This window comes from Cygnus olor, chromosome 3 (genome assembly GCF_009769625.2).
Source record: "Cygnus olor isolate bCygOlo1 chromosome 3, bCygOlo1.pri.v2, whole genome shotgun sequence".
In the NCBI taxonomy this organism is placed as follows: domain Eukaryota; kingdom Metazoa; phylum Chordata; class Aves; order Anseriformes; family Anatidae; genus Cygnus; species Cygnus olor.
This window is the reverse complement of record NC_049171.1, coordinates 75,137,651-75,147,042: the sequence shown is the minus strand read 5'-3', so window position 1 is coordinate 75,147,042 and position 9,392 is coordinate 75,137,651.

Sequence of the window (9,392 nt, the reverse complement as noted above, 5' to 3'; positions counted from 1 at the left end):
AAAGGAATAAATTTACTGCTGTTTTAAATATGTTAGTATCTTGGCTGAACTGGTTTCAAGTGCTGTTTGATTGTATTAAATCTGAGATAGGAATGTTTTTTTCAGTGATTTTTGGATGGTCAGACTAAGATTCATACTTACATCCTGCTGTTGACTGTATCTGCACAGTTCCTACTGAATTCAGTGAGAACTTTGCATGCATTCAGAGCACAAAAGTTTATTCAAGACCAGAATAATCTACTGTTTATCAGTAATTTTTGGACATTTCACTGACATTCCCTGAGACAGTCAGGAAAGGTATGTTACCTTCTGGAAATGCTGTGGTGATTCAATAGTTTCTCAGGGATTGACTTTAATAATTATGCGTAATATTCTGATAATAAGAACAGCAGACAGCTGTGCAGACAGTACTTTCTAAATTCCCATATATATATATGTTTGGGTATGTATCGTGTATGATAACATGTTTGCAACTGTACTGGCTCTGGCTGGGATGTAGTTAACTTTCCCTGCAGCAGTCCCTGCAGTGCTGTGCTCTGCACTTGTAGCTAGAACAGCACTGGTATCACACCAGTGTTGTGCCTGCTGCTGAGCAGTGCTGGCACCGCATCAGGACGCCCTCTAATCCCCTGAGAGCAGCAGGCTGGGGGTGGGCAAGAGGTGAGGAAGGAACATCACCAGGGCAGCTGACCTAAACCAACCCAAGGGATATTCCATACCATATGGTGTCACACTCAGCATTTTTTTGTCACACTCCTCCTCTTTTTCCACCTTTTATTGCTTTTATAGCAATAGCGACCCAATACAGCAACTAAGGACACCACTAGAGGGTTGCTTTTTCAAGGATTGTGTTTAAGAAATTGTTAATGCTCAAAGCTAATAAAAGATGAATACAAAATCACAATGAGTTCAGTTAAATTAAATTCTTCCATTTCTGTTTCAGCATTACCAAGGTTCCCATTGCTGCATTTGTGATTCTGTGCAGAGCTTTATCTTATGTTGTTGATACTGCCATGTGTCACGGTACTGATCTAGCACACTAAGGTACAGGACAGTATCAGGACACTACATAGGATGTTAGCCCTAGAAGGCTGGGATTGCTCTGCTTAGTTACTGTCTCTGAAACCAGTAGTCAGCTGTTCGTGGTGTACTACTGATTGCAGTCAGTAACGAATAACATGAGTATGGGTGGTATTGATGCTACAATTTTAATACCCACAGTAACAAGTGTTACTAGAATTGCTGAATGGGAGTACTGTAGTGACTCTTGTGATGACAGCCTTGTTCCCCTACCTGTGCTATCCAGCTCCATTGTGGTGTTCCCTTATACCAGTCTCCTCCCAGGAGCAGTGGTGAAAACCTCTCCACACAGCAGTAGGAAAGGGGAAACAGGAGGCAAGCCATGCTGTTCTGATCCTTAAGTGGGAATACCTGGAGCAACTTTGCCCAGGACCATATCTAGTGCAAGGGCTGGGGGGGCACTTCAGGACGCCATCTTCTACCCCCTTTCACAGTAGAAGCTGTGTGCAGAATGCTCACATATGTACATTTTAGATTATTTAGATTCTTGGCACTTCTTTGCGTAAAGTCGGTTGTTTTTAAAAAGCTTTTGTATCTTCCCAGAAGTTAGGCAGGTGGAAGCTGTCAAAATCAAGCAATGTTAATGGGATGTGGTGTTTTTATACTAGCCACGTGAACGTGAACAGAGGCGTGAACAGAAGAATCACTGTTCTTCATTCCTTCATTTCTGCCATCTTCTACACGAGAAAAGGCAAGGAAACAAATAAAGTGCTTGGAAAGACGAGAGTGTACTTGGTTTCTATGGAATCTTTTTAAGATGACTAACATTATTTCCTTTCACTTACAAAAATTATCTTTGCCTAAAGAAAACAAAGGCTTGTGAAAATGCATTCCTCTGAAAAGGACCAGCCCAAGGTTTGTACACTTTTAAAATATCTTTCTAAAATTCTTTTAAATAGTACTTAAATGGTGCATAGTTTTTGGGTGGTCTATATAGCATGAAGCCAATTAGAATGAATGTTAAGTTATAATTGCCATCATAAGCTTTTTAAAGACACAAGACTCACTTTTCCATCACAATTGTGCTTTGTCACAATTGTGCTTTTTTGTTAATGGTCTTGTTTTGTTTGTTTTTTCTTTTTCCTTCTTCCCTATTTATTTATTTATTTATTTATTTATTCTCCTTTGGTGAAGTCCTGTGCTCTCATTTTCCATTCAAAGTTCACAGAGTACAGTGCCATGTCCTTGCTTATTAATCTGATTAGTAGTAAGGGAAGTGGAAACCATCATCACACCATCATGAGAACATCTTGTTTCAGTCACCGGTTCGGTTGTGAACACAGTTCTCAATTAGAACAATAGACTTCTCAAAATCTTACTAGAAATATTGTCATCCTGGGAGCAGGTGTAGCATGAAAAAGTTTGCCAGTTGTTTTAATTCCTTCTTCCTCTCCACAGTTGCAAGGAAACCTCAAACTTAGAAGCAATGGTAGCATTATTGGTTCCTGTACAGGCATTTGCTTAATGGAAACTTGAATCAATAAGGCTATTGTTCTTTTTTTTTTTTTTTTTTTTTTTTTCTTTTTAATCGCAGTATAAATTATATTTTCTTTTATATTGCCAATAATGCTTAGGGAGACAAAATTTACAATATAAGAGTTCTCTGTAGTTTAAGCATAATGCATTAGTTTAAGCAAAGCCAACAGATGCAAATACCTGCTTCAGAAGGAAGTGACACAGACACTTAACAGCCTTCACAGTGTGATGCTCAAGGGTAAAGCAGACTCTTATCAAATAGAGTCAGCAGATACGGACAAGAATCAGAAACTACCAAACTCTGCAGCAGAGTAGACAGTGTAGCTTCCATGCACTTTTCAGCCTCATTTTCAAATGCAAGAAATGTAAGGGAGCTACCAAGTTTTAAAACTTTGAGGAGAAATTGTATTATCTGAAACAGGAGAGGGAGAGGGAGACTGCAAAGTCAGCAGCATGCTAAGCAACACCCTGCTACTGAATAAAAAATGATTGATTGATGAAGGCTAATTCAAGGTGGGCTAAAAGTAACCTCACAGACAGAATCACAAATGGTTGAGGTTGGCAGGGATCTCTGGAGGCCCCCTGGTCCAATCCTGCTCCAGCAGGGCCACCCAGTGCAGGCTGCCAAAGGCCATGTCCAGGGGCTTTTGAACTTCTCCAAGGAGGAGACTCCACAACTCTGGGCAACTTGTGCCAACAGTGAAGAAGTACTTCCTGATGGTTAGCCAGAACCTCCTGTGTTCCAGGTTGTGCCCACTGCCTCTTGTCCTGGTACTGGGCACCACTGGAAAGAGCCTGGCTCCATACCCAGTACGCTCAAGTACTGTTTAAGGGACAAATCTGAGGTATTATATTTGCCTGAAGAAAAAAGACACTCAAATTCTTTTTATTTTGGAAATGCTATTACACATTTAGTATTTCAGTTTGCTGCGATTAATATATTAGTAGTGCTACACACAACTGACATTGTTTGTTGTTTGACAATGCCACCTGCGTAGCTTCTAGGAAGCTTTTTAAAAGCTTTTTAAGAAAGCTTTTTAAAAACAACTGACTGATTTTTATGCAGAGAAGACATTATAAAGCATTAGTGATGTGTACAAGAGATACTTTAAGGACTGTGTCTGGATGTGGGCAACCAAAGGAGCACACGAATGAATGGTAGCACCAGTTCAGATCAAAGATCACATCCAGCCTTTGTGCTATCTCTAGCAATGGCTCACAGCCAGATACCAACCTTGGCGATTGCTTTTCATCAGAATTGATATAACTTTAAGAGTTTGATTAACACAATCTAAATAGAAGAGGTAAACAAAAGTATATTGGGAGCCTTAAAAGTTGCTTCAGTTCTGAAAAGTGTCACTCACTTCCTTAAGCAAGATAAAATCTATCAGCCTTGAAGAACCAACACCGCCCGGGGAAGATGGGAGTTTTATTCTTTTCTGCATCATTAAATAAATTAACTAAATCCCAACAGGGGGGTTGTTTGTGCAGTCTCAGTGCTTTAAAAACTCTAGTCAGCTCCACAAAGGGATTAAGCTCGTTTATATCCTTTGTCTGTCTGCTCTCTCATACAAAGTGCCTAAGTATCCCTCGGTGTGTAGGTTAGAGCACAGACTGTTCCATTTCAATGGACAGCCCCTCTTCCTAGACCACAGGCAGATTATTCTTTCCTCCCTCTTGTTCCCTCGCCCTCTACCTGTGCCCAGGTGGCCAAAAAGGCCAACAGCATCCTGGCTTGTATCAGGAATAGTGTGGCCAGGAGGACCAGGGAGGTGGTCATCCCCCTGTGCTCTTCTCTGGTGAGGCCGTACCTCAAGTGCTGTGTTCAGCTTTGGGCCCCTCACTACAAGGAGAACATCGAGGCCCTGGAGCGTGCCCAGAGGAGGCTCAGGGGAGGCCTTATTGCTCTCTACAGGTACCTGAAAGGAAGGTGTGGGGAGCTGGGGGTCAGCCTCTTCTCACAGGTAACTAGTGATAGGACTAGAGGGAATGGCCCCAAGTTGCGGCAGGGGAGGTTCAGGTTGGAAATGAGGAGACATTTCTCCTCAGAAAGAGCAGTCAGGCACTGGAATGGGTTGCCCAGGGAGGTGGTGGCATCACCGTCCCTGGGGGTATTCAAGGAAAGGTTGGACGTGGTGCTTAGGAACATGGTTTAGTGGCTGACGGTGGTGGTAGGAGGATGCTTGGGCCAGATGATCTTGAAGGTCTTTTCCAACCTTAATGATTCTGTGATTCTATGATTCTATGTATTAGGCCTCTTTTGGCCGCATAGTAGTCCAATTTCAGTCAAATTTGGCATGAATACGAGACTGTAAAAAGCAGCTTCTACTAATTTCCTTTGTTAAGCAGATGAGCGTGGTCCTGAGCCCCAGTAGCTCAGAATGGGATGCCCTGCTCTGTGAGCTCTGGGTCCATTCCTCTGGTTGGCGCCCTGGGGTAACTGGATATGGCTATAAGCTGTGAATCCTAAAACACAAGCAGAAAATGGGTGTTGAGACATTTAACCCATCCAAAGTGTAACACGTGCAGGCACACAGAGTCGTGCTCTTCAGTTAGCTCTCCATGTGTGCATCTATTTATGCTTAAGGCCACATCCAACCCCTGGTCTGCAAAAACCTTCATAACTCAGCCCTCGGGCCTTCTGGCTTAACTAAGTTATGACATGGGACTGTGTACAAAGTAAATGGGAGCAGGCTCCCCCTGCCAGCAGACAGCTGGTTGGCAGCACTGAACAGGAGCAGAAGACGTGAGGAGCAGAGTGGAGCTCTCCCCGGTGCTCCTGGTCTTAGCAGGACCAGTGACCAGTCACCACTGCCCTGCCAATGCACCAAGTGCCTCTCCAGGCGAGCCAAGTCCCACAAGCAAAGACAGTCTAAATACCCACAGCAGCAAAGCAGCAGCTGCTGGCTCTGATGGTGGGACAGGGGATTTTCAGAGGGATGTCTCTCTATTTGGCCACAACAGCTCTGGTGCTGTTGTGCTTCAGGCAGCTGTGCTCTGTTTGCATCTGGCTGTGAGCACCATGTAGCCAAGGCCATAGCAGGTTAGTGGCGCCACTAACCATGTTATTGCTGCCTGATGATGGTACTGAGAACGCAAAGGGAAAATGTTAGGCATTTGCAAGTCACTTTCCTAGTAATGGAGCAATCAATGATGAGTCCTAAATTCGGACTGTCTTGCTGCTCAGGCAGTTTCTTTCACAAGGCTCATGTCATGCCTTCCCTTCCTGCAGGTAAGGATTCCCTGCTACACAAAATTGCCTTAGGTCACCCAGACCTGATATAAATCATGCATTTTTGAAGGGATTTCATTTTTTTTTTTGGTGCATTGGAGATAAAGAGCAGGCTAATTGAGACCTGATGTGAGCGATGAGCAGTTTAATTTATGCTTGTGTGCTATGATCTTTGTTACTCCTTTACCCAAAAAACACTGACTGGGTGGTCATAGATTGGTCAAGGATTTGATAGACCCTGAGAGCAGCCATGCCCAGGAGTGCCTCCAGATGGGTGGTACGAATCCTGTATGTATCTTCAGCATGAAAATCACAGCACTGACATTCAGATACAGCGTTCACTTTGAAGGACTGATGGTTTAGTTATCTTTTATTAAAAAAAAAAAGCTAAAATGATCATATTTAACAAGAATATTCTTGAGCAGGCTGAAGAATCCCATGGTGCTGTTTGTCAGATATACTTCTGTGAGTACAACCTCACTTACCAGAAAGCAGGCTAAGACTTTTCTGTAAGTCACACAATTGTTTTCATTAGCAACCTGTGCTGTGCATGTAAATCAGAGAAGTCAAAACAAAATTAGCAAGAACTGAAAGAACAGCAGTTACCCTGTAATAATTACTGTCTCCATAAACAAGCCCGATGCATCCCAGTAGGTACCTGCCATCAGATTACTAACTTCTGCTTATTATTGCTGAGTAAAACTTGCTGTTGTCAGCCTTGAGGACAGGCTGCCCTCACACCAGGTCTTCAGCTGCAGGTGGAGGAGCTGTGCATGCTCCCAGGGGAGGGAGGCATGGTATTTGCTGGGGCAGGAAGAGCTGTCACATCACCCAAGTGCTCTCATTTTAGCCTGTCAGCCTTCTAAAGATCTGTCTCCCTTATCGCTTAGGTTCAGCTGTGATCACAAAGATCATGATGCAGATGTCTTGCACTATCAGTTCCCAGTGCCAGCTATTCCACATTCCTGTTCAAAATAATGTTGTGAAGGGACTCTAGACCCTGTTTCTCAGGTATTTGCCAAATGCCTGAGGCATGCATTTCAGAAGGACTTCATAGCCAGGAGGCTGGCTGACTGATGGGTGAAGCAGGAAGGACTTTTGTCTCCTGGGCCCTTGGGTATTGGGGCTGACATGCAAGTACCCTGCTGGGAGGTACTCATCTTACCAGCCACAGCTGCCCCTGCATCATTTATCCTCCAGCCCCTCTGTATCTTAGGAGATTTCATCCTCACCACTTCTGGGGGATCCAGAGAGCAGCTTGTCACTTCTCAAATCTACTGGGAAATCACCATGACAAAATAGCTCCAGGACACAAGTGGCCCTCTCATCTCTAGTACCTCATTTTGTTTTCTCTTAGATTCCCTTCATTATCATCAGGGAAGGACAGACCACGCTCTTTGACCTCATAGAGTAACCAAATCTTTCATGAAGGCACAGATACTGTGGAAAAGAAAAATATCTTAACTCTCATGGACAAAATACTTGCAAAATAGATACCTACTTTCTTCTGCTCTTTTCTTCCTGGAAGCCCTTCTATCAGCCTTTTGTTGTGAGAGATTCTAGCTGCAAGGATCACCGGGGGGGGGGGGGGGGGGGGGGGGGGGGGGGGGGGGGGGGGCTAAAGGAGAGGATGATTGGTGGCACATCGATGGATAGCTTTTAATCCTTTGTTCGTTATCCCTGTGACACCTGTTTTCTGGCATGTCTGAATGATGTTCAGGCTTGCACACACCTGATGAATACACCTGACCAAGAACAATGCCTCAAAATATAATTAATTTAAAAAGATGGCAAAAATGGATATTCACTACACCAGTTAACAGTCTGGGACCTCCCTTCCTAATCCTTTTGGGATAAACCAGGTGAACCTGAGTTTTCCGGGATCAGAGCTGATGATTTGCATGACTAAACTCCCCCAAATGTCACAAGAAGCACACGTGGGTTTTCAATCCGTCTCTAAGAATTTGATAAGTGACATTTCTGAGCATATCACCTCTCCAGACGAATTCTGCTGGAAGCCACCAGCGGTCAGTGGTGGAAATTTTCATGCCAGGCAGCTCGTTTTGTAAGCCACAGGGAGCCAGATGGAGCCAATTCCATAATCCTGAGCTATAAATAATGTATTATTTAATACAGATTCTGAAGTCCCTGAAGGCTTGCAAATCAGCCCCTTAATAGCTTTTTGTGTTAGACATACTGAATGCTGTAATAACCTGATGTCGTTTTGAACACAGTGATTAAGTATTCAGTTTACAAGACAAATGGAGACTCATTACAGTCAATCAGAAAAGAATTACACGAACTTAAATTGCAGGTATTTATCACAGTTTCTTAAAAGAATATTTTAGTAGATATTTTGTAAGAAAAAGCTGCTGCTTTGTTATTCTGTAAAAGTTCATAAAGAACTTCTAATGAGATCTTTTTCCAGTGCTGATGTTTTATGGTAATCTGACTGTACTATGTCATTATACGTCATTGTGCAATGAAATAGTGAGTGTGACAATGGATGTCCTATTGGCAATTTTTTTAGCAATCTATTTTAAGCCTTTGCCTTTGTGATGACTAGAATGAAAGCTTTACTTTAGATAATGCAATAGGAACTGAATCAGCCATCAGTGACTTCCAGTACACTATCCAGGGAAAAAAAAAAGACAGCAAGAAAAAGTGATATTTGACATGCTTAGTTTGTTATGTTTGCTTAATGTGGAAAATGTTGGGAATTTCTAGTAATTTAGAGTTAATGACATAAGGAATACAAAGTTTTACAGAAATACAGAATTTAGTTGAAAATACACGTTCATTTTTGTTATGATTCAAAATTTTTATGATTTCAATTCTACCTATCTCTGTAAGTTTTTTACTATATTTATCTCTTTTTAATGAGATTGCCTAAGCTGTGATAAGGCTGCCAAAAGCCAATTAACAATATTAGAGTAATACTAATACTTTGTAGCTGAGGAACTGGAATAAAATTATTTGCATTTAGCCAGGGATTGCAAAGTAAAATATTAAGAAGCATCAGGACTAGATTTAGAGAAAGAAAGCCATAGACTGAGGCTGCTTTTCAGAAACTTGCTTAGCATTTTTTTCCCTGAAATTCTCTGCAGCACAGCAGACCAATGCTGTTGACTCCAGATAGCGGCATTTGGGGCTCCTATTGATTTAAGACAAAGATTTATTATTGGTAGAACAAATCACAGTCAGGCACTGCTAATTAGTAAATAACCTTTGCATCACAAATGACTTACAGTAAAACTCCTGTTTTAACTGCCTGTTTGCAGTAACAATGTGCTTCTCTTCTAGGTTATTTGGCATTGTTTGTATCTACACCGAGAGGCTGTGTTTTGTACTCACTCTTTGTGAAGATATAATTTACATGGTCATCCTCTGGATTCTCAGTCACCTTCAGCCTCATTAAGAGAAGTTGCTATTCCTATACAACTGCAATTTGCATTTAAGTAAGAGAGCAGAAAGGTTTTCAAATAAAAGCATGTCAATTAAATAGTCTTGCCTAAGAAAAGGAGTTACATTTTCACAAGAAGGGGGCAGTTTTGTCTTCATTTTCTTAGACTCCGAGATAGGGAGCATTCCTTGATGCAGCCTG